Below are 26,194 nucleotides of genomic sequence, written 5' to 3'. Positions count from 1 at the left end.
CCATGCACCGGGAGCCTGACGTGGGATTCGATCCCGGGTCTCCAGGATCGTGCCCTGGGCCAAAGGCAGGCGCCAAACCGCTGCGCCACCCAGGGATCCCTCATTGTTACTTTAAATGCCATGTCAATAATTTAAAAAAAAAATCGATGTCATATCCAAGTATGGATCTGCAACTTGCTTTGTTTCTTCAGACTGTAGTTTCTTCTTGAGTTTTGGCATTCTTTGCAATGTTTTGTTAACAGTTGGATATGATGTCATAAAGAGTAGGAACCTGGTTAAACTGGCCTTTTCTGTGAGGTCCCATATTTATTTGACTAGAGTGGGGTTGTGTTTGATGTTTGCTATAGCTGTTGGTGAGGGATTCCGTTTGCTCAAGTGGATGTTTATGGCTCCCACATTGTCTTTGGGCTTAGCTAAGACCTTCTCCTCGAGCAAAGTCTTCATCTTGCCACTCTTTCAGCTGGACTACACGTAGTTTTCTTGGAGTCTTGCTGGCGTGGTGCTAAGGTGTAAAGCAGGGAAATACTCTATGATTTTATACCTCAATTTCAGTCTTTAGGTGGGGCTGTGTCTCTGGGCTGTGACCTGCACACGTGCTTCTTTCCTCTCATAGGTGACGTAGAAAATCTAGAGGAGGCAGAGGAGGGGAGAGGTCTCTGGTAAAGTCTTTGCTCCTGGAAAGTATATTTTTGTTGTGCAGGGGGTATTTTGTAAGTGCCACTCCTTTGCTTGCTCTGCCAGAGTCAAGAGCAGGACTTTTTTGAGTCTGCACCCAGAGGACATGGTGGGATTCCCAGAGGCAAAAGTCAAAAAAGCAAGCCACCCTAAAGCCCACAGCCTCCAGGAGATTCTTCTTCTCATGCTGCTCCACACTCTACCTCCACCTCCATCTCCAGCATTTTGTCAGATTTACCATTTCAGTGTTTCCACTGGTGGATGGCCCCAGGAGTGCCAGTTCCAGGAAGCAGAGCTCAGCTGTGACTTTCTGCCTCCCCTGCCTCTCCAGATTTCAGGCTGGCAGCTTTCCCTGCAGCCTCCTTTCTCTAGTGGGTCCCAGGGAAGTCTTGATTCTCAGTGTATCTTGTAAGGATGGAAGCAATAACCTCCAAGCTCTTTTTATAACAAGGAGTTTTTTGTTATTGTTTTTAAAGAAACTCCAAGAATCTTGTGTTGTGTGCTGCCATGACAGAACCAACCATGTGGTCTAGTCACCTTAAAATAACAAATTCCTGTGCAAAGCTGTATTCTTAGTCTACGCTTTGCTCTAGTTGTTTCTGCTATATTTATTTTTATTGCTCCAAATGAGACCGGGGAAGTATCAACCGCATACACTCAACAAGTGTTTGTTTTCTACCAAAGTATCTCTTAGATCCTCAGAGATACGGTAAACATTTCGCAGTTTTCCCACATTTGTAATATAAGGTTAATTCCTGTTGGATTCTCTAACCCATTTGACAGCAAAGCTTTCTAAAGGAAAGCTGAGTATTTCACTTGGATGAAATAAAGAAGGGTATACTTCAAGAGCTGCAATAAGTGTAAGAGATGTCCTTTAGAGTAGGAAACTATGGTGAGCTAGGAAGGAGGGGAAAATAGAAGGAATTCGGAGGCACCTGTGGAGAGAATTAAGAAAGGGGAGTCTTTGAAGTTCAGATGTACAGGTCCCTGAACCTGCTGCCTCCTGGGTCTCTGTGACTTCATTATAATCAGTGCTTCATTCAATTGATCCATTGTTGATATTTTCCAAATAAGCAGTATTATGACATGATTTTCACTGAATAAGATATATAAATTTTAAGTGTAGATTTTGGTGAGTTTGATACATTGACACACCCATATAACTACCAAATCAAACAAGATAAATAACAGGCAATATAATTTGTTCTTCGGCTACCAATTTCCAAATTATAGAGGAAACTCCCTTTACTGATTTTAGACTTTTCTTCTTTTCTTATACTAGCTTTTGCATGTATGCAGTTTTTCCAAGCATAGCTTTCACTGGATTCCATAAATTTGTATATGTTCTGTTTTTATTTTTATTCAGTGGAAAATATTTTTAAATTTTTCTTCTGATTTTTTCTTTGAACCATAGCCTATTTGTAAATGGGATGTTTAAATGCCAGATATTTAGATATTTCCCTTATTTTCTCCATTTGTTGAGTTCTACTTTGATTCTACTATAGTTGGAGAACATACTGTCTATGATTGCAATCTTTTGTAAGTTTAGTGAAATTTATCTAATGGCCTAACCTGTGGTCTGTACTGGAGGCCATCCCCTGATTGCTTGAAAGTATTTGTGCTCTGCTGTTTTTTGGAGTGCTCTGTAGATGTCAGTTAGATGAAATTTAATGATCTCTATCTTAATATTTCCTAATTTTTCTCTCTTTCTCTCTCACTGTTTTATCCATTACTGACAGAGGAATGGAGAAATAGCGAAGTATAATTATTGAATTGTCCTTTTTGTGTCTAGCAGATTTTTGCCTCATGTATTTCAGGAATTCTTTGCTAGATTTGTATATATTTATTGTTGTTATTATGCCTTTCTAATGTATGTTCCCTAATATACTAAGTCTGATAGCTTCACGCGTTTATATATTTTCTGCCATTTTCTGAAAACATGCAGACGCTAGAGGGTTATTCTTTAATATATGGATATTCTGGTCCAATAGCACCCATATCACCTGGAGTAGAATTGCTAAGGTTAGCAAATAAAAACAGAAGACTAAGTTAAATTAGAATTTTGAAATACATGAAAGAAAGTTGTGTGTCTATCACTGAATATCTGAAATTTACCTGAGTGCCCTGTATTTTCTCTTTGTCCTACTTGAGAGCATTTTAGAGATGCAGAATCAAATGTCCCACTTTTGCCCTATTGGGTGAGAAATTACATTTTAGTGAGAGCTTCTGATAAGTTATGTGCATATTCAAATTTAAGAAGTCCTCTTGTTGTGACTTGTTTGGATCCAGGGCTGGAGGACTGAGAAGGAATATCACAGTGGTGTCCTAGCTCTGCACACAGGGTAGCTGTGGGAAATACAAGCTCTAGGGGAGAGTCTGGTCACAGGTTCTAGTTATTTCTGATATTCTCCTATTAAACTGTTTACTGGGCTTTCTTAATCTCATGTGTAATCAAAGCAATTTCCAAATTAATTATAGCTCTGGGCATTAATAATTGTTATAAAGTAATAAAAGAGAAAATAATTCAGAAATGTAGTCATGAGAATACTATTTGTTTGAATAAGATTCTTCTTTTGTAATTACATACAAAAAGAAGTGTTTAGTCAAAGCCATTATGAAATTTTTAATCTCAAGGCATTTAGAAATACATATTGAGTTGTTCCTCCCACCCCACCCCTCACCCTGAACTCCTATCCAATTTGGCTTTTATTTCCCTAATGATCACATTGTTTACTATAATTGCTTTTAATACCTCAGCTATCTTACCTAACTATATCTGAACCGACAGTTGACCCGTAAATTAATTAGCCTGTATTTTGTGAGTACTGGGCCAAAAATGTGAAAGGCCAGAAAGTGAACTTAAATCTCTATCTAGCTATCAATATAGACAGAATATATAGATATATATGTATAACATCTTTTATGTAATAGGTATAGATATGATTTCTAAGTATTAGAAATCAGTATCTTTTATAACTTTTTCTTTAATAGCTACAATTAAGGAACATTATTTTGTATTCAAGAGTTTTGTTCTTCAATGACTCTGTGTTGATTTTTCATAAGATCATTGCAAATAGAAGCTGCTGGGAAAGGATGAACTATGGGTGACATCTCCCAGCCACACCGCTTCCAGCCAGCGAGACCTTCAGTTGGCCACTTTAGTGACCTAATCCTCTGCTTCCTCAACTTACTTACTTACTTATTTATTTATGAATGAGAGAGAGAGCACACAGCAGAAGGAGCAGCAGAGGGAGAAGCAAGCTCTCCGCTGGACAGGAAGCCCGATGTGGGGCTTGATCCTAGAACCCTGGAATCATGACCTGAGCTGAAGGCAGATGCTTAGCCAACTGAGTCACCCAGGTGCCCCCTGATTTCTCAACTTTAAAATGATAATTCTGCTCACTTACTTTTCCAGTGTTGCCTAGTGAGCAAAATGTGAAAAAGCATGGAATGAAAGCACTCTACTCCCTAATCTTTCTTCAGTGGGACCGTGGAGCCCTCTACTTAGAATACCCTGGTGTTTATTTCTAATATTAGCCATTTCTGTCTCCAGATGGACTTTTATGAGGACTTAATTCCTCTTAGGAGGGTAGTATGTATTAGTTGTTTCTGCTAAAAATTAAAAGGGGTTGTTTTATTTTTGCTTTAAATAGAGTTAAGTGCAAGTGTTGATGAATATTGTTAAGGACTCAGAAAAGAGCAATCTGGACAGCAGAGCAATGGTAGACACATGATAACTCAGATCTAGGAAAGGTAAGTGAAGCAGGATGCACCCTAAACCCTGAAATGCAACTCTGTCTTCTAAAATAAGAACTGAGCTGATGCAAAATAATCACACATTTTCCTAGTATCAAGGAAGAATGCATGAATATTATAACCAATCCGATATTTATTTAAGCATTCACTGACTCAAATTCACTTCAGGTATTCCCAACATTGCCTTGGAATTCATCATGTAGTCATTGCGTGAATGGTCAACCAACTTCATGGAGGTCTCTCACTTGTTCATGTTCTTTTATAAGGTCAGCTTTTTCGTCGTGTTTATTCTGTATCATCTTTAACCCATTATGCTTTATATTTTTAGGATGCTATCACTTCACCTGTCTCAGAGAACACCACCAGGATAGCTGGGCTTTAAGAAGTGTTCGTATTTTCATGATTTGATATAGGCTAGTGAACACATGAATTCTCACACCTGGTCAGTATTTCTCAGGAGATACTGTTGTTGTTGATACTGTTCTAATGATTAATCTTTTAGAGCACTTTTAGGTTTCCAGAAAAAATGAACAGAAAGTACCCCTACTCACATCCCTTTCCTCTTCACAGTGGTTTCCCCATTTTGCATTAGTGGGGTACAGATTTTTACAATTAATGAAAGCTGATATCCATACATTATTGCTAACTAAGCTCTACAGTTTGTATTAGGGTCCACTCCTTTGATTGTATGGTTCAATTGGTTTTGACACATGCATAGTGTCTTTGTCACTCTTACAGTATTATACAGAATAGTTAATTGACCTAAATTTTCCCTGTGCTCCACCTAGATTCTAGGTCTACAACTCACCTCCTCCCTCTTTCTGAACCCTTGGCAAACACTCATCTTTATACTTCCTCTACAGTTTTGCCTTTTCCAGAATGTCATAGAGTTGGAAACATACAGTATGTAGCCCTTTCTGACTGGCTTCTTTCACTAAGTGATATGCATTTAAGATTCCTACATGTCTTGCCATGGCCTCATATCATGTTTATTTAGCACTGAATACTCTTCCATTAGCCGATATGCCACAGTTTATATATTCATTCACCTACCGAAGGATAAACCTTGAAAGCTTCCAAATTTTAGCAGTTCTGAATAAATCAGCTAGAGATATTTGTGTGCAAGTTTTTAATGTGGATATAAATTTTCAGCTCCTTTGTGCAAATACAAAGAAATGAGATTACTGGATTCTATGGTAAGAGTCTCTTTAGTTTTGTAAGGAACTGCTATGCTGTCTTCCAAAGTGGCTGTGTCGTTCTGCATACCCACCAGTACTGGAAGAGTTCCTTTGCTCCACATCCTGGCCAGCATTTCGTGTTATCTGTGTTCTGGACTATAAACATTCTGATAGGTAGGCAGTGATACCTCATTGTTATTTTAATTTTCAGTTCATCGATGATCTATGTTGTTGAGCATCTTTTTATATGTTTATTCAGTGTCTGTATATCTTCTTTGGTAAAGTGTCTGTTCAGGTGTTTTTTTTTTTTTTATTCTTTTTTAGTTGGATTGTTTTATTATTGCTTAGTTTTTCATGTTCTTTGTAGAGTTTGCATAAAAGTCCATTATTAGATATACGTTTCACTAATATTTTCTCCCAGTCCATGGCTTATATTTTCATTCTCTTATCTGTGTATTTCACAAGGCAGAGCTTTTTAATATTAAAGTACAACTTCCTTTTATTTTCTTTTTATGAATCATGACTTTAGGGTTGAATCTAAAAGTCATCACCAAACTCAAAATCACTTGTGTTTTCTCCTATGTTTTCTGAAGAGCATTATAATTTTGCATTTTTAAGTCTATGATATATTTTGAGTTAATTTTTCTGGAAGGTATAAGTTCTGTGTGTGTCTATGCTTTTTTTTTTTTTTTTTTGGTATGTCCATTTCCTCAAACACTATTTGTTGAGAAGACTATCTTTGACCACCCACTGTATTCCCTTTGTTTCTTTGTCAAAGATCAGTGGACTATATTTATACAGATCTATTTCTAAGTTCTCTGTTATTTCACAACTATCACACTGTCTTGATTATTGTAACTTTATAGTTAGTCTTGAAGATAAATAGTATCAGTTCTGACTTTGTTCTTCTTCAGACTTCAGGTCTCTTGTTTCCCCATATAAACATTAGAATCAATTTGTGGATGTCAATAAAAACCTTGCTGGTAGTTTGTTTAGGATTACACTGACTCCATATATAGATTGATCTGGGAAGAACTGACAGGATGACAATTCTGAGTCTTCTGATCCATGAACATAGAATATCTATCATGGATCCATGAACATGGAATATCCATGAACATGGAATATTATTTAGGTTGTTTTTCCCTTTCATTAGAGTTTTGTATTTCATTTTTGGGGTATTTATGTAAATGGTAATATGCTTTAAATTTCAAACTCTGGGATACCTGGGTGGCTCAGTGGTTGAGCATCTGCCTTCAGCTCAGGTCATGATCCTGGGGTCCTGGGATTGAGTCCCATATCAGGCTCCCTGCAGGGAGCCTGCTTCTCCCTCTGCCTGTGTCTCTGCCTCTTTGTGTGTGTCTCTCATGAATAAATAAATAAAATCTTTTAAAAAATTTCAAACTTCAATTGTTACTAGATGATTTAAAAGAAAGATATTAACTTTTGTATATTACTTCATGTCCTGCATCCTCAAGATCATTACTTATTAGTTCCAAGGGTTGACAACTCTGGGATTTTCTACATAAGCAGTCATGTCATCTGCAAAAATGGTTTTTATTTCTTCTTCCAATATGTATACTTTCCATTTCTTTTTCTTAACAAATTACCTAGGACTCCCACTACTGTGTTGAATAGGAATGGTAAGAGGGTACATCCTTGCCTTGTTCCTGATCTTAGTGAGAGGGCATCTGATTTTCACTACTAAGTATGGTGCTAGTTGTAGGTTTTTTGGTAGGTGCTCTTTGTCAGGTTGTGGAATTTCTCTCCCATATCTAGTGTACTAAGAGTTTTTAATCATGAATGGGAGTTGGACTTTGTCAAATGATTTTCTGTATCCATATGATCATGTATTTTTTTCTATTTTAGCCTGCCGATGTGACAGATTAATTTTTGAATGTTGAACCAGCCTTGCATAAATGGAATAAATCTCACTTGGTCATTATGTATAATTTCTTTTATAAATGTTGAATTCAACTTGCTAATATTTTATCTTGGACTTTTTCATATGAGTTATTAGATGTATCAGTCTTTAGTTTTCCTTTTTTGTAGTGTCTTGTTCTGTTCTTGGTATTAAGTTAATGCTGAACTAAGAATGAGTTAGGTTGCATTTCCTCTATTCTTATTTTGAAAGTTATAGTAGAGAATTGGTATAATTTCTTCTTTCGATTTTTTAGTAGAATTCACTAGTGAAACCAACTGAGTCTGGTACTTTCTCTTTTGAAGGTCATTAATTGATTATATTTCTTTAATATTTGTAGGCCACTACAAATCTATTTCCCTTTGTGTTGGTTTTGTTAGGTTACATCTTTAAAGGCATTTTTCCATTTCATCTAAGTTATCAAGTCTGTAGACCTAGAGTTGTAGATAATATTTAGTGTTCATGGGACCAACAGGGATAACCGCTCTCATGTCTGGATTCTAGATTTTTAATGTTTTCAGGTCCCTGCTTCAGTCATATTCAAGTCATCTCCAGATCATTTTCCCATTATATTAGCCACACTAGTTTTACCTGCTTATTGTCCAAATAGCTTTTGCTTTACCTATGTCTTGGTCATACATATTTTTTATTAATACAGAAAAATAGCTGGTATAGCAAAACTAGTTGCTCTCTAATAACATTATCAAGAATCAAGACTTTATTAGCTGATGTATTAGCTATGGTTTGAAATACTGTCTGGCATTTTGGGGGTGATTTTTTTTTTCCTTCATTATGTTTTTTATCAGCATAAAAGTCTTGAGATTTGGGTGTATCTGTGATTCTGGGACCATTCCAAAAACTTTGAAATGAATACTCAACACCACCTGAGGTGGTGGCTTGGAGAAAACAGGACAGAAAAAAATGTAGAATTGAGAAACTATCTATACCAAGATAATTTTAACTTATTTTTTCTAATAATCAGTTGTGTTTCTAGGTATTGCACATAGAAGGGAATATAATACACTCCTCTGTTGTGCTCTGGGCCCCTACATGGTCAGTTTACATTAACAAGCCTGTATTATGGGCCACTCCAGGACTGCTACAGTGGGTGCTCGAATAGAGTTTCCAGGGCTGTTATTTGGAGGCTCTGCATACATGAACCCAATACTCTTGTCTTCCTTTCATTAAATTTACTCTAATTTACTACTGATGTTCCTAATGTCCACACTGAAAGAAAGAGAGTCAACCCTGAGCCCCAATTTGGCATGAGATGTCCAGCTCTTGGGTGAAAATCCACTACAGTGGAGTCCTTCTACCTGTAAAATGGTTGTGACTTATTTTGAATGGAGAAGAAATGTGTTCTGGATATTGGTTTGCTTTTCCCTGCTTTAGGACCTCAGTCACCAAAATGATCCGAGAGTTCACTGTGATTCCTCCACCAATATGGAACCCACAGCACACTGAGTCAGATCAAAGGATCCATTTTATAGCAAAGTAAATATTTTTGTGGGTACTGGGACAACTGAATGCACCATTGTTTTCACACACTGGGCCACCCAGAGGTGGCTGGTCTGGAAAGGGATGGACTGTCTTGTAGATGGCACAGCTGAGGTTCACAGTTGAGAGATGACATCCTACAAGGATAAGGCCTTTTCCTCTGAGATGCAATATATACTCTAACCCAATGACTACTACGTGGTCACCATTTGGTGTGGGATGCACAATAGGTAAATTGTATAGTTCTGGGACTCAATAATGTAAGTAGGTGTGGGTCTGCTGATGTCACTCCTAGTGAACAGGCTGGTGTAATTGTTCTTACTGCCTCTCCACCTCTGGACTCCGCAGGTTATCTTGTTCCTAAAGAGAACCAGGAAACATAGTTAGAGCCCCTGGACATGACATGACTCCTCAGGAACACTGGACTTGTACAAGTAGAGACCAGCAGGCAGAGAGAGGTCACTTTCCTGTCAGGGGTAACTGTCACTGATGATCAGGAGGAGACAGGGTGCTTTTATAATGTGTGATTGGAGGGAATATGTTTCACATAAGGGTGATTTGTTTCAGCATCTCTTAATACCCCTTCTCCAATTTTAAGTGTAAGTAGAGAAATGGCATATCCATGGCCTGTGAATACCATAGTTACTAGGGGATTAGAATGCTCATGATGAAGGTCTAGAACAAAGTGTGAGTTTCCTTACCAAGACCCCATAGATAGAAACTGTGTATGAGGGGACTTGAGAAAGGAAAGCAGAGCAAGAATGATATCAGCTAGACCTTGGGACAAGATACAGGTGTGGGAGACACATTTCATCCTACTGACTATTTTAAGTTGCCCTTGGGAAGAAAGGCACAGCAGAGTCTTGCTGCTCCCAGGGATCTTAAGGAAAAGTAGATGTGAATGGCTCAAGGGATGGATGATAGTTGGCATTGTGATACATGTCCACATCTCACTTCTGGAACTTCAGTCTTATTCACTGAATGGTAGGGAGCTCTTCTGGCCAACAGGTCAGACATTAGCTCCTTCTGGGGATTGCTCTCCTCTGAAGAGAGTTGTATTGTCAGCTGGCATCCACTGGCTGCACCCTATAGGGGTATGCAGGGTCTCCCCTCTCACCTGATATCCAGGTAACTTTAATGGACTACCTCAGCTTCAAAGTTCCCTAGGTCATACCTGAGTTGTTTAGTAAAGGTTCAATGCATTCCAAACTCCCCTTGTACCTCAAACTCTTCTTCCTACACTGGTATTGACACAGGAGCACACATTGAAGAACTTTTTGTGTTCTGTTTTCTGAGTCTGAATCTGCTTCCCAGGGACCCTATCCAGGAATGATAGTGTTTTAAAAACTATCCAAAGAGCAACATCAGCAACATGGCAGGGTATACAGCTCCAAGCTCTAATTTCCTTAGAGAAATATTGAAAATATTGAAAAATAGCAGAAAACTGTCAGGATCAAATTTTCGGAACTCTAGAGAACAGTCAGAGGTTTAAAGTAGACAAGTCAACACTGAATCAGGGAAAATGTGACTTGAAAATGATAGAAAATCTCTGAAATGTTTCTACTTGCTCTTGCCCCATACGTTCCCCTAGGTGGCAGTTAATTCTGGAATACTAGCATTAACTAGGGAACAGAGATAAAGGCATATAAATGGAGGCAAAAAAAAGCCAACAGATAATGGGTATTATCATCATTGTGTCTTCAGAGTCCCTAAATGAAGTTGAAATCTACAAAAATATATGTCTTCCTCCATTCCACAAAACCACCAGCATGCATCTGTTTGAAAATGCAGCAACAAACAGAAGAGTATTGCCAAGTTGCTTTCCAATAACATGATGACTTCATTCCTAAAATTTGTGTCATCAAATATGATGAAGCATCAAATATGCTTCAAAAATATGGTTTCCAATTGTAAAAATGCATCTCATCAACTGGATGCACATGGGCCTATAGAATCATTAAATTCTTATTGATAATTCAAATCATTCTGCTCTTTCTCTGTTGTGAGGACTAAGGAATATCCTCACAGGTGTGTTTTGTTCCTATCACTGTATATTAAAAAATGTTGATTAATTTCTTCCTTGAGATTATTTTTTATTATGTTTATGCTTAGAAAGGGTTCATCCTACCTCAAGAAAAGTTAACTATCCCATCATGTTTTTAGAAATAAGTTAAATATTCATGCAGAATATTAAGAGTCTTCACATTTATACTACATTGTTGGCTATATAAAGAGCTATTCTTACTCTATTAAAACATTATTTAGCATATCTCAGTAAAATCTTAGAAATTTCTACATGCATAGTTTCAATATTTTTTCTTAATGTTTTTATTAAGGTTTGATATTTTTCTCTGATATTATAAACGAGAATAGAAGAGTAGATACAATTAAAACAAATTATCACTGGTATATAATGAAGTTATTGGTTTTTGCATCTTTATTTTTTATTAGGTCCTATTATTAAATTATCTAATTAGTTTTAAAATTTTAGCCAATTTCTAAGTCAATGAGCATCATGTCAAAATTATGATAAATGTGTCTCTTTCCAAACTTTTTTTCCTGATGTATAATAAACTCGGTCCCTAGCTAAAAATTCAACACTACAAACTATAGAGGTAATAGTCATAATTATTTTATTCTTTAATGAGAATTGAACTTTATGTTACATTAACTCTAGCTCCAATGGAGGGAAAAATTAGCAGGTTAAGGAAGCATCATCCTGTACCTAATATATAATATGTTCTTAAAATTTAAGAATAATGTGTGGGCACCCAGGTGACTCAGCTGGTTAAGCATCTGACTCTTGGTTTTGGCTCAGTTCATGATCTCACCACCCTGGGATTGGCTCTGTGCTCAGCCAGGAGTCAGCTTCAGATCCTCTCTCCCTCTCCCTCCCTCTCCTTCCCATGCTGTCTCTCTCAAATAAATAAAATCTTTTTAAAAAAAATAAGAATAATGTCAGAATTTGTGGAATGCCTTTACAGAAACTATGGAGGCATTTTCTTTGCTATTAGTGTGTTTTTGAGATGCGCTATAATAGCAACTTCCTAAGTGAAACCATTCTGGAAATAAAACCTGCCTAGTGCGATGAATATGACTTTTAGAGTTAGATACATAAACTCAAATTACAATAATAGCTAAATGTTTAATCTAAACTTGCTTCTTTCACTTAGGCAATGTTATCTAAATATTGTGGTGTCATGATTTTGAGGCTTGTTAAAATTAGTTACCTTTAGTGTTTCCCTCTGACTTGAATCAGATCATGTATTTTGGGAATTATCTATTCAGTTAACATTTGAGAAAAGTTGTCTGTGAAACCACACGGGTGGGCACGAAAGCCTTGGGAAGAGAATTTAAAGTAGGAAGAGGAGAAGGAGGAATTGTGGATTTGAAGATGGAGGACTCTAGGCCTACTGAAAAGAACAGAACAGTCATTTAAAAAGAACAGAAATAAATGTACTGGGCTGTGCCAACAAAGGGACCAGCATCCCTAGGGGAAGGCTCATGAGTGGGGGCTGATGAGAAGTGCATTGTGGCGACGTGTCAGAGGGGTCCAAGGATGGAGAGTGACCCAGGGACCTGAGTACTCATCTGCAGTGATGTTCTTTATACTGTAAGTGAAGCTATTACTCTTCTGCACTGATACTAAAAATGATCTTGCAGCAAAATACTCGTAAAAGGAAAAGAAGTTCTCCCTAAAATTCTATGTGAACAAAAGGAAATCACACAACCATGTGTAATCAGGCTTGTGGAGGGCTTGTATTTGTGTCATTTTGTTTATTCGCCTTTCCTGTTCTGTTCTGCTCTGTTCTGTTCTATTTTACTTTTTTGCTTAGCTGCCTGTTTTAAGGTTTCCACAGGCATCATGTTTAACCTGTATCACAGGAGAATGCAGGAAGAGCTCTTAAAGAAGTGCCCTCTGTGCCTGGCCACACGAGGGATTCAGGGATGCTTGCAAAAGCCTCCTCTGTGGAGTGGATGGTTCCCAGAGTGAGGGTATGGTGTGAGAAAGCAAACAATAATTATGCACCACTGGTTGGGATTCTGTGCTGGGGCTGGGGTCATCTTCTGAGAGTGAGCAGAGATTGGGTGGTCTGCGGTGTGAGGGGAGGAGACACCACTGGGAATAGGTCCCACGAGGAACAGGAGAGTGAGTGGACCTAAGAGTCACAGTGGGACTGCGTTGTTCCAGTGCTGAGGGGTCTGCGGCTGATGATGGAGAATGTGTCATGGGGACGGTCTGCTTCATGGGCCCGTCTTCTCCAGCAGTGTCTGGCTCTGGGCTCCGGGCGAGGGCACTATCAGACAGTGGAGAAACACGTTCAGCTGCTAGATTGTAAAATGAGATTGCCGAGAACACGTCCTGGGGCTTCCTTGGAAATTAAATGAGATCATGCTACCTGAATGCTTATATCACTGCCTTCTACCTTAAAACTACGTGAGTTAATAGGTAATGAATTGTATTCCTAAGCCAGTGTTCTCACAGGCACGCGTGAGCACATGCACACCCCCCCAAATAAATATCTATACATCAATAAAGTAGGTAGACTTATATGCATACATTTCATAAAGTAGGATTTCACTGATGCTTTAACATCCAACTGTTCCTATATCGCTTTGCTTCAAATCCCTAGTCCCCTCATTATAAAATTCATTTATTCTTATTTTTGGCATCTTTTCATCTCCCTTGGTTCTAGAACTAAATTATTTCATTCATTCTTTCCAGTAGTTTTAATTATTACTCAAGTGGTAGTTTTTTTCCTGTTTTCAACATCATTTATTTGTATTTTAATCTTGTTTTCTTCATCCTGTTTTGTTTGTTTCAACTCAAGTTCTTGTAATGAATCCTTATGAATGAGTCTTTATTTATTTATTGATATGTTTCATCGGATGATTGGTGTTATCTCTGAGTTATCTCTGATAATATTGGCTGAGTCTAGATACCCAGTATTTTTTTAAAAGATTTTATTTATTTATTTATTTACTTGTTATTTATTTATTTATTTATTTATTTATTTATTTATTTATTTATTTATATATTTATTTATTTATTTATTTGAGACACACAGAGGCAGAGACCCAGGCAGAGGGAGAAGCAGGACCTCTGCAGGGAGCCCAATGTGGGACTCAATCCCCGACCCTAGAATCACGCCCTGGGCTGAAGGCAGATGCTCAACCACTGAGCCACCCGGGTGCCCCTAGATACCCAGTTTTAAGGAACGTTTTTACCTTTGTGACTCTTTTAATTGACCTATGGAATTCATTCTTGGCAGCACTGTTTTCAAAGGTGCTATGCATAAGTGTTCTGACTGGAAGCCCATTGTAATGAATAGAGACAAATACAAATCAGAACAATGTAACTATCATGACTTCACCCCAAAGATAATTCCTGCTGGTATTTTTGGGTATGTCTTTGGAGACTTTGGAAAACTCCCAGATTGATGGGGCCGGAAACCAGATGGCACAGAATTGCCAAGACAGTTGACAGTATTTCTGTGTTTATATTTCTGTGTGTATCTAAGTACACATTTTAATGGGAATAGCACAATGTATATCAGGAAATCTATACCTAATTTTTGTTGTAGAAGTTCATAATGTTGGGTTTTTACTCAAACTTTAAACCTAGTATTTACTCACCATTGTTTTTTTTCCACATGTTTCTGGAGGTGGGCATTTCCGCCTTCTGGTTGTAAATTATGGTTTACTTAAAACCCATTTAGATGGGTTGGTTGTACTGGACCTCTTCCGCTCTCTCTCACTGATCAATGATTTTGTGATCAAGTAGTTTTTGTTCTCTATTATCACCTTGAATTTGACACATTAGGAAACAGAATGAGAAGAAATCAATTAGCATCAGAGAACAGGACTCCTCTCCTTTGCTTTTTTTCTTTTTTTTTTTCCTGGGTAATTGCTTTCAGAGGCTATGCTTACAAACGCTGGCTGTCGCTACATCTTGCAGATCAAATGCTAAATAAACTACACTATAATTTTGCAACCCTTTTTTTATTAACATATTTCAGTGTTACCTTTCAACACCTCTTCTTTACTTTCTCCAACTCCCCATCTATCAGAATTGCAGGCAGGGGGCCTGTGTGTTGTGAGAACATTAGTCTGTGTGTAGGATTCCTTTTGTGGCTGTGTTAATGAAATGTGGGCAGCCCACATTGGAAAGAACTATTTCTCTCTCTAAAGTTTATATTCCCTTAAACAATATAGAAACAAAATGTCAAAGTATCTTCTGAAGATATTGATCATTATTTTTCTTTTAATTTTCTTTATTTTGTAGGGAAGGAAAAAATTTCCCTTTCATCTTTGGGGTTCTTAGATGAGGTATTAACATATATACTTCATGTGTACATGGCAGATGAGAGGGAAAAATGAGTAAACCCCTAAGGTGGCTTACAATTCAGGCATAAATGCCATCTTTATAAGGAAAAGGGGAAGGGACGTTGGTCTTCTAGGGGAGAGGAAATCATTTTCAGGAAAGTTGAATGGGCCCTTGTAAAAATAGTAGGGAGGTGTGATAGTCTGTGAGACAGTATATATGGGTGTGGTATTGACTTCTAGGCTCCTCTCCTGTGACAAGAGTCAGTCCTTCCTGGTTGATGACACTCCTGGGAGGTGGTTTATGGCAACTGAGTTATTTTTGAAGGATCTGTCTTCAGACAGATAAGGGAGTTCAGAGAAAGCCTCTCCCTGCATTGGTGTTTTTTAAAGTGCCTGAGGCTCAAAATAATCAGTGTACCAAAGTTGTGTGTTTTGGGGAAGTATGTCCTGAACTCCTAGAATTGCATTTTGGGGTGGCATATTATTCTGCTACTCCTCAATTTCTGAGTTCCAAGCATGTTGAGTGGGGGTGGAGAAGAGTGTGGAATGTGGAATGCTAGTCCAAAAAATTGTTTTCCAATACAAAATTTAATTGTACAAGACCTGTTTATTTCTTGCTTTAAAAGAAAGCAGAGGGACGCCTGGGTGGCTCAGTGGTTGAGCATCTGCCTTTGGCTCAGGGCGTGATCCTGGAGTCCCGGGATCAAGTCCCACATTGGGCTCCCTGTATGGAGCCTGCTTCTCCCTCTGCCTATGTCTCTGACTCTCTGTGTCTCCATGAATAAATAAATAAAATCTTAAAAAAAAATAAAGCAGAATGTTTAGTGGTAATAAATTTAACTTCCTATGGGAATAAAGCCAGATATTTAAAAGCAAAGTAAATACCTTTCCCCCTCTGTAGGTTGCCCTTTAGTTGTTTTTGTTGTTGTTGTTTGTTCTTTTGTTTGTTTGTTTATTTATTTATTTATTTTTGCCCTTTAGTTTTGTTGGTTGTTTCATTCACTGTGTAGATGTTTTTATTTTGATCAAGTCCTAGTAGTTTATTTTTGCTTTTGTTTCCCTTGCCTAAGGAGACATATCTAGAAAGAAGTTGATACAGCTGATGTCAAAGCAGTTCCTGCCTCTATCTTTCAGGAATTTTATAATTTCAAGTCTCACATTTAAGTCCTTAATCCATTTTTTCATTATTTTTGTGTATGGTGCAAGAAAGTGGTTCAGTTTCATTCTTTTGCAAGTTGCTGTCCAGTTTTCCCAATACCATTTGTTGAAGACACTTTTTCCCATTGGATATTTTTTCCTGATTTGTAGAAGATTAATTGATCGTATATCCTTGAGTCATTTCTGGATTTTCTATTCTGTTCCATTGATCTATGTGTCTATTTATTCATGCCAGTACCATACTGTCCTGATAATTACAGCTTTATAATATAGCTCAAAGTCCAGAATTATGATGCCCCCAGCTTTGATTTTTTTTTTCAAGATTGCTTTGGCAATTTGGGGTCTTTCATGGTTCCATACAAATTTTAGGATCGTTTGCTCTCTTTCTGTGAAAAATGCCATTGGTATTTTTATTGAGATTGCATTAAATGTATGGGTTACTTAGGGTGGTATAGGCATTTTAAAAATATTTGTTCTCTCAAGCCATGAGCTAATATTATGCTATGTGTTTAGTAATTAGGATACAAGTACAAACTTTAAAAAAAAATAAAAGCAAAGCCAAAAAAACTTACAAGTGCTGGTAGGTGTCTAATTAAAACTAATAAAAATAAGACAGTTAACAAATAATGTGTACTTAGTTTTTACAACAGTTTCATGAAACTGCAATTTTTACCTCCATGTGGACTGAACGACTTTTCTCTGCTACACATACTATTTATTATTAACTGTTTGTATTTCTGGCAAGTCTGGTCTACTCAGTGCCCCTTATGATGGGGAGTGGGAAGGGATGCTGTTGATGACTCTGCTATATAACTACTTGTCCTATTTATAATGCAGGCTCTACTAAATTATATCTTGCTTGGGCTAAGTGAAATACTTAAAATTCCCTTAAAAAAAAATAAAAGCTTCTAGCCAACAACACAGTGTGTTGTTCCATGTCAGAATGATGAAATGAGCCACTTCAAATAAAAATGCTGGCCACAGCAAGCAGGTGCAGCGATGTGCTGCGTGCGGCCTACGGGGTCAGCATCACAGGGAAGTAAACTCCACAATGTCTTCAGAATAGCTGAGAGACGCAGTGATTGCAGGAACCAGAAAGAGAGAAGAGATTCTGTAAGAGAAAAAAAAAGACCACAACATTATCCCCTCCAGATTGAAATCCATCACAACTCAGGAAGTAGCACAGTAATTCGGTTTATGGTTTATGAGATTAGGTGATTTAAACTTTTTATATCTCAGTGAAACCTTAGAAGTGTATCATATCTAAAAAGATTTTTAAAAATCGTGTCACATAATAATGAAGTGCTTAAAACGGTACTTAGGAAACACTGAGAACATGGCCCTCGTCAAAGATAATTAGGCCACAATGAACACTTCAAGGCTCCAGTGAAGCAATAGTGAAACGATAATTCCTAATTATGAAAGGTGTGTCGTAAAGGTATAGCGCAGTGTTACCATTGTAGAGGTGTGGTGAGAAGTGCCTTGGACTGTACTTTTCTGCCATTACTGATCAGTATACAAGGCACGGGTAATCTCAGAATGGCCCACATGCAGCTAGATTTTTCTTTCTTTTTTTAATTAAGTTTTTAAATTCTGGTATGATTAACATACAGTGTTTTATTAGTTTTGGGTGTACTGTATAGAGATTTGACACATCTGTACAACACCCGGTGCTCATCACAAGTGTACCCCGTTATCCCCATCACAGTTTCCCTCACCCCCACCCACTTCCCCTCTGGTAACCATCTGTTTGTTCTCTGTAATCGAGAATCTGTTTTTCTGGTTTCCTCTTTCCCTCTCCCCCACTCCTCTCTTTCTGTTGCTTGTTTTGTTTCTTAAATTTCACATATGAGTAAAATCATATGGTATTTCTTTCTCTGATTTATTTTGCTTACCATTATAGTCTCTAAATCCATCCATGTCCTTGCAAATGGCGACATTATTCTTTTTATGACTGAATAATATTCCATCATATATGTATATATACCCCATTTTGTTTATCAATTCATCAATCATTGGACAGCTGGGCTACTTCCATAACTTGACTAGTAGAAATAATCCTGCTATAAACATAGGTGTGCATGTATCCTTTTGAATTAGTTTTTTTTTTTTTTGTACTTTTTAGGTAAATATCCAGGTATTGTGATTGCTGGATCATAGGGTATTTCTATTTTTAATTTTTCGAGGAACCTCCTTACTGATTTCCACAGTGGCTGCACCAGTTTGCATTTCTACCAACAATGCAAGATGTTTCCCCTCCTCCACATCATCACCAATACTTGGCTCTTGTGTTGTTGATTTTAACCATTCTGACAGGTGTGTGGCGGTATCTCATCATAATTTTGATTTGCATTTCCCTGATGATGAGTGATGCTGAGCATCTTTCCATGCATCTACTGGCCATCTGTTAGATTTTATTTTCTTGAATGCTGTGGTCTAAGTGTTTGTGTCCCCCCAAAATTCATATGTTGAAATCTTAATTCTCAAAGATGATGTTATTAGCAGGTGGGGCCTCTGTGAAGTGCTTCTGTCATGAAAGCAGAACCCTCATGAATGAGATTAGGGCCCTTTCAAAAGGACCTCAGAGCTCTCTAGCTGTTTCCACCATGTGAGGACACAGTGAGAAAGCATCAGCCATGAACTAGGAAGAGGACCTTCATGAAAACGTAACCATGCTGGAGCCTTGTTCATAGACTTCCAGGGTCCAGATTGTGAACAATGAATTCCTGTTCTTTATAAGATAACAGGATTTGGTGTTTTATTATAGCAGTGGATAGACCAAGAGAGAACATCATTACAGGGAAGTGGGAGTGCTGGGGTAACACACACCTGGAAAGGTGGAAGTGGCTTCAGAAGTAGATGATGGATAGAGGCTGGTTTGGAGGTGCCTGCTGGGAAAACCCCTCATTGCTGTCCATGGACCATTATCAGAGATTCTCATGGCCAGTCAGGAGAGGAGTGCTGTAGAGAGAGCTTTGATCTTCCCAGAGAATACCTAAGTGGTCATGAATGGAATGTTAGTACAAATAGGGACAATAAATGCCATTGTGATGAGGTCTCAGATGGAGATAAGGAGCGTGTTACTGGGAACTGGAGGAAAGGTGATTTTTGTCATGAAGTGCCAAAGGACTTGTTCATGCCCTAGCATTTTCTATAACTTGTGAGCAATGATAATGGATATTTGGCTGAGGAAATTTCTAAGAAGAGTGTTAAAAGAGCAGCCTTGCTCCTCTTGAATGCCTACAATAAAATGTGAAGTGAGAGAAATGACTTAAAGATGGAATGGTTCACAAAGGAAAAGCAGAAATTTAAAATTTGGAAAATTCTAGCCTCTTCATATTGAAAGAAATAAGAGAAAAAAAAAAAAAAAGAAACAAGAAAATGCGTCCAGGAGAGTGCAAGGGTGTGTGGCCAGACAACTGTTTGAGGAGCTTAGTCAGCTGTCTAAACTAAAGCCCGGCCAGTCATTAAAGTAAACTAGCCAATACCATTTGCTAGCTACTTTTTGGATATTCTCTGGGCTGTCACATCACAGTCTTGGGGTAAAGGAAGAAATGGCTTAAATTAGAAATCCTGACAATTTTGAATGTTGGTGAGGACGTGGAGGATTTAGACCTATAATTATGTTTGGGTGAGAATGTAAAATGGTACAATCAATGATCTCAATCAGTTGATTGAGACTTTCTTCAAGTGTTGCGCTTACACCTCCTCTGTGACTCAGCCATTCCATTCATAGATATTTAGCTAAGAGAAATTTAATCATATTTTTACCAAAAAAAAAATTGTACACAAGTGTTCATAGCAGTTTTATCCACAATAGTAAAAAACTAAAAACAGGAACAAAGAGTTAAATTTGCATCACTTGGTAAGTGGGTAAACAAAATGGGATATATTTGAACGGAATTCTACATAGCAATAAATATGAAATAAATCACTTTCATGTGCAGTGACTTGGATAAGTTTTATTCATTTTTCTTAGGGAAAGAAACCAAATCATACCTACTGTCTGATTCTGTTTTTGCAGAAAATTCTAGAAAATGAGATCTAATTTGTTGTGCCACAAAGCAGATCAGTGGCTCCCTGTGATTGGGGTTGGAAGGATGGGTTGCAATGCATCACTAGGAAACTTTGGAGGGCAGGATAGAAAATCTGTATCTTGATGGCTCTTTGGATTGTACACTTTAATGTATTTTCTAGTATGCAGTTATACCTCAAAAATATAGTTAACTAAATGAATGTTTTTATTTATGCCATGGATCTGTGTTTTCACATGATGGATTGTTTTCTTGTTTTATTTTAATTTAGTTTAATTCAATTTTAATTCCAGTTGATGGATGTTTTCTTACCTCAAATTTCCTATATTTGCATTTAAAGGTAAATATTCTAGAGTGAATGCATGAGCACTTAGATGGAATTCCTGCATTTTACTTTCCCATTTTGTATTGCCAGTAAAATCAACAAGATTAAAAGCTCTAATCATTTTTATTATAATCTTTAGTCATAATAGTAGTTTAATTTTTTAATGTGTCCAGCAATAATTCTTGACATAACTAAATAGATTAGTTTCCTATTGAATATTCAACAGAAAATAGTTGGTTTTTTTTTTTTTTTTTTCTGGCTTCAAAAGTTCTGTATCGCATTGTGTGGGAATCTGGAATTCAGCTGTTGCTGTTGGGTTATATGCTTTAAGCTCAATCTAAAAATGTGCCTTGGGTGTATAGAATATATTTATTTTTTCTTTTTTGGATCTTTTATCTTCTTTTCTTTCTTGTTTTGTTTGTTTGGGCCTCATTCCCCTACTGTGCTACTATAACTGAGGTTTTAAACCATAGCCTGAGTCAGTGGCACAGATATAGTAAAGTTGAAAATACAGAATCAGTTTATTTATTGTTTCTTTTAATCTAAAGAAGTCATAATTTTATTTTGTAGAATGTTAGCTAAGAGAAATGGCATACTCAACTGGTAGTCACCATTTATACACTTTTGCTCAAGTGAATCTTTGGGCCTCTTGTAATAAAGTAGTCAAGTTCCATTTGTACACTTATACATTTCTCTTCAGAGAAATTAAAGTCCTTAATTAGATATATTTTTAGAAACTTTTAAGGAAGGGACTTTGAATCTCTTAAAACATTACAATCTCAGGGATTGTTTGTTTAAGAGGATGGAGTAACAGTGGGATGTGCCATCTGTAGACACCTGGAGTCCTTCCAAGCAAGGCTAAATACACCAGAGGGGCAGAGCAAACGGAAACACGCGTCCAGACTTTCCTGGTGGAGGCTGGGGCATGAAGTCACTGTCAACATGACATCCCTCTAAGCAGATGCTGGAACCTGGTTCAGTGTTCTTGCCCCGGGTGCTAGAGTCATTTCTCTGGATCTCTAAACAAGTTACAGATAAAGCCTGGTGACGTTAAATAACCCATGAAAAGGTACATGAGCAGGGCCAAGAGCAGAGTCAGAATATTTCAGCCTTCCTTTCAGTAGTGGTACTTTACAACCACAAAACCTACATTTTTAATTTTGGTAAGCACACACAATTTACCATCTTAAATATTTTTAAGTGTACAATTCAGTAGTGTTAAGCACAATTATATTGTTCACAATAGATTTCTAGAAGGTTTTGTCTTGCAAAACTGAAACTCTATACCTACTGCGAAAACCTCCCCATTTCCTGCACCTCAGGCCTTGGTGACCAACATTCAACATTCTGTCTCTATGACACTGAGTACTTATTTTTTTTTAAGTTTATATTTTAGTTAACATGCAGTGTAATATTAATTTCAGGTGTACAATATAGTGATTCAACACTTCTATACAACATCCTGTGCTAATCACAGATGTCTTCCTCAATCCCCATCATCTGTCTCCCCCTTCTCCCCATGGACCTCCCCTCTGGTGACCATCTCTTTGTTCTCTATAGTCAAGAGTCTGTTTCTTCGTTTCTCTCTCTCCTTTTCCCTTTACTCATTTGTTTTATTGCTTAAATTCCACATATGAGTGAAATCATATGATATTAGTCTTTATCTGGCTAACGCATTTCACTTAGTATCATACTGTCAGGCTCCAACCATGTTGTAAATGGTAAGATTCCATTCTTCTTTATGGCTGAATAATATCCCATTGTATATATACCACATCTTCTTAATCCATTCGTGAGTGGATGGACACTTGGGCTGCTTCCATGATTTGACTTTTGTAAACAATGCTGTTATAAACAGAGATGTGCATGTATCCCTTTGAATTCACGTTTTTGTATTTTTTGGGTAAATATCTATTAGTGTGATTTACTGGATCATAAGGTAGTTCTATTTTTAACTTTTTGAGGAAGCTCCATACTGTTTTCCGGAGTGGCTGTACCAGTTTGCACTCCCACCAGTGGTGGAAGAGGATCCTTACCAACACTTGTTTCTAGTATTGATTTTAGTCATTTAGCACTTAGCTAATAGTGATATCTCATTGTAGTTTTGATTTGCATTTCCCTGATTATGAGTGATAATGAGCATCCTTTTATGTGTTTGTTGGCCATCTGTGTCTTCTTTGGAGAAATGTCTGTCCATGTCTTCTGCCTATTTTTCAATTGCATTGTGTTTTTTGGGGTGTTGAGTTATATGTTCTTCATATATTTTGACACTTTATCAGATATATCCTTTGCAAATCCCACAGGCTTTTAGGTTTGTTTAGTGTTTCTTTCACTGTGCAGAATCATCTTATTTTGATATAATCTCAGTAGCTTATTTTTGCTTTTATTTGCCTTGCCTCAGGGGAGCTATCTAGAAAAAATTGCTATAGTTGATGTCAAAGAAGTTACTGCCTATATTCTCTTATAGGATTTTTATGGTTTCATATCCCACACTTAGGTCTTTAATCCATTTTGCATTTATTTTTATGCATGGTATAAGAAAGGGGTCATTTTATTATTTTACATGCTGCTGTCCAGTTTTCTCAACAGTATTTGCAGATACATTCTTTTTCCCGTTGGATATTCTTTCTCCCTTTGTCAAAGATGAATTGACCATATAATTGTGAGTTTACTTCAGGGCTTTCTACTTGTTCCATTGATATATGTATCTATTTTTGTGTCAGTACCATATTATTTTGATTACTGCAGCTTTATAATAGAACTTGAAGTCTGGAATTGCTTTTTTGAGATTGCTTTGGCTATTCAGGGTTTTGTTTTTGTTTTTAAGGATTGTTTGTTCTATTTCTGTGGAAAATGCTGTTGGTATTTTCGTAAGGATCCCATTAAATGTGTATATTGCTTTAGGTAGTATAGACATTTTAATAAAATTTGTTCTTCCAATCCATGAACATGGAATGTATTTCCATTTCTTTGTGTCACCCTCAGTTTCTTTCATCAGTATTTTATAGTTTTCCAAGTACAAGTCTTTTACCTCTTTGGATAGGTTTATTCCAAGTTATTGTATTAATTTTGATGCAATTATAAATCTGTATTCTTAATTTCTCTTTCCTCTGCTTATTATTGGCCATCTGGCTCTAGGCTTTTGTTTATTTTCTGATTACTGATTATTTCTTTGCTGCTTATCAGTCTATTTAAGTTTCCTTTTCTTTCTTTTTTCAGTTTTGGTGGTTTATATGCTTTTAGGAATTTGTCCATTTCTTCTAGCTCATCCAGTTTGTTGGCATAGAGTTTTTCATAATACTCTCTTATAATTGTATTTCTGTGTTGTTGTTATTTCTTCTCTTATTTGTGATTTTATCTGAGTCTTTCCTTTTTTTTTTCTTGATAAGTCTGACTCTAGAGGATTATCAGTTTTATTGATTTTTTTTTTCAAAGATCCAGCTCCTCATTTCATTGATCTGTTCTATTTTTTTTTTTTTTTTTTTTTTTTTTTTTTTTTTTTAGTGTCTATGTCATTTATTTCTGCTTAATCTTATTTCCTTCTGCTGGCTTTAGGGTTTTTGTTGTTGCTGTTTTGTTTTTTTTGTTTTGTTTTCCTAGTTCTTCTAGGTGAGATGCAAGGTTAGGTTGTTTATTTGAGATTGTTCTTCCTTCTTGAGGCAGTCCTGTACTATAATTCACTTTCCTCTTATGACTGCTTTTGTTGCATCCCAGAGGTTTTGGACTGCTGTATTTTTATTTTCATTTGTTTCCATTTTCTTTTTTCTTCCTTCTTTTATAGATGCTGACTACTTTTGATACTTCTTTTGTGGTGATTAATTCAAGTCCTAGCAATTTATGGAAATATTTCTTTGCCACTAAAGTTCATATCATAAGTTACATTTCTGTGGCATCTCTATGGTCATACTCATTATTTGTTTAAAGTGTTAAGTCAAAATTTACAATTTCAAGATTTCAGCCTAAGTCACAAATGATGTACTTGGTGGTTTTTAATTAAATTTAGTATGTATTGGGGATCCCTGAATGGCTCAGTGGTTTAGCACCTGCCTTCGGCCCAGGGCATGATCCTGGAGTCCCAGGATCAAGTCCTACGTTGGGGTCCCTGCATGGAGCCTGCTTCTCCCTCTGTCTATGTCTCTGCCTCTCTCTCTCATGAATAAATAAATAAAATATTTAAATTAAAAAAAAAAACAGTATGTATTTATAGTATAGCTCTTGTGTCCCAAGCACTATCCAGGTGCTGTGGAGGCCAAAGCAATGCCCCTTCTTAGAATGGCGTGTTATGTGGTCGAGAAAATGATTGTGTAAGATTTCATGTTAGGCTGAGGTGACATTGTTGCTCTAGAGACACACAGGACTATGACTCACAAGGAGGAAGAGACACTGTTCAAGGAAACCAGGAAAGATATTATAGAGTAGGTTGCAACTAGGTAGGCCTTACAGATTTCTAAATTAGTGAAAAGGGATATTTCAAAATTTGAGCTCATTGAGTTTTATCTTTAGAGAACCAAATAATATCCCAGTATTGATTATGCAAAACTCTTTCATACCTATGACTCCATTGAAAACTTTTAATCAATGGTCACGTGTGATGCTCACAATAAACTTTACATAATTGAGCAAAAACAAATCACATACCAGACCTGACAATGGGGAAGGGGGGTATCATCTTCCCCTCCTGGAGAGACATCAGATATTTGTTTAAAAAACAAAAAACAAAACAATTCTAGGTATAGGTGATAAGCTCTGGGCAACTATTGTTTGATTTCATGTTACTTTATAAAAGTATATTAGTTAAGAGACATAACATGCCTTTTATACATGAGGAGAAAACTGTATGCACAAGATCAAGAAAGTAGCTTCAAAAGAAAAAAAAATGTATATAATCAATACTCTTGGAGTAGAATATTTGCCTTATAAGCACCTGGTAAATCAAATGGATTGAGTCCCACATGCTGAACTTTGAGGTCAGAGTCTGGAAGAGGATGTACACTCAATCTCAGTGATGAGTAAACAGCTGCAAATAGTGCTTTCCATGTTTTTCCAGATCACTATAAATCATGCTAGTGGCAAGCTTGGGTTAAAAAGTCCTCTAGCACATTCACATATGAGAAAGAAAGTCATGAAAACCAGGCACGGGAAATTGATGGCTTCACTAGGGCAGTATAGGAAAAGGCATTGCATTTCATAGATACTATTGGAGAGTGTTTTTTTTTTTTTTTCTTTTTTTAACTTCAAAGTCATATCAATTTGTAGTTCAAAGCCACATAGTTGGGACTATTGTCTACTCTTGCATCAGTAGAGAGATTGTAGATGTGTATTG

At 37.0% G+C, this 26,194-nt stretch overlaps 1 long non-coding RNA gene across 4 annotated transcripts; it reads right to left on the bottom strand.

The window, feature by feature from the left end:
• Positions 1-7,893: 7,893 nt before the first annotated feature.
• On the bottom strand, positions 7,894-19,512 carry LOC140604554 (uncharacterized). 4 transcript variants are annotated; one of them, XR_012007361.1, is made up of 5 exons: positions 19,342-19,512; positions 16,240-17,623; positions 14,665-14,832; positions 10,202-10,346; positions 7,894-9,387 (listed from the first exon to the last, which is right to left on the bottom strand). It is a non-coding gene; the product is annotated as an uncharacterized lncRNA (long non-coding RNA). The 4 variants fall into 4 exon arrangements; XR_012007360.1 differs by having other exon boundaries at positions 7,895-9,387; positions 10,249-10,346; XR_012007359.1 differs by lacking the exon at positions 10,202-10,346 and having other exon boundaries at positions 8,256-9,387.
• Between the last annotated feature and the right edge of the window lie 6,682 nt (positions 19,513-26,194).

Source organism: Canis lupus, chromosome 15, assembly GCF_048164855.1.
Source record: "Canis lupus baileyi chromosome 15, mCanLup2.hap1, whole genome shotgun sequence".
Taxonomy (NCBI): domain Eukaryota; kingdom Metazoa; phylum Chordata; class Mammalia; order Carnivora; family Canidae; genus Canis; species Canis lupus.
Note: the sequence above shows the minus strand (reverse complement) of the source record. Positions and strands in the feature narration are given on the sequence as shown.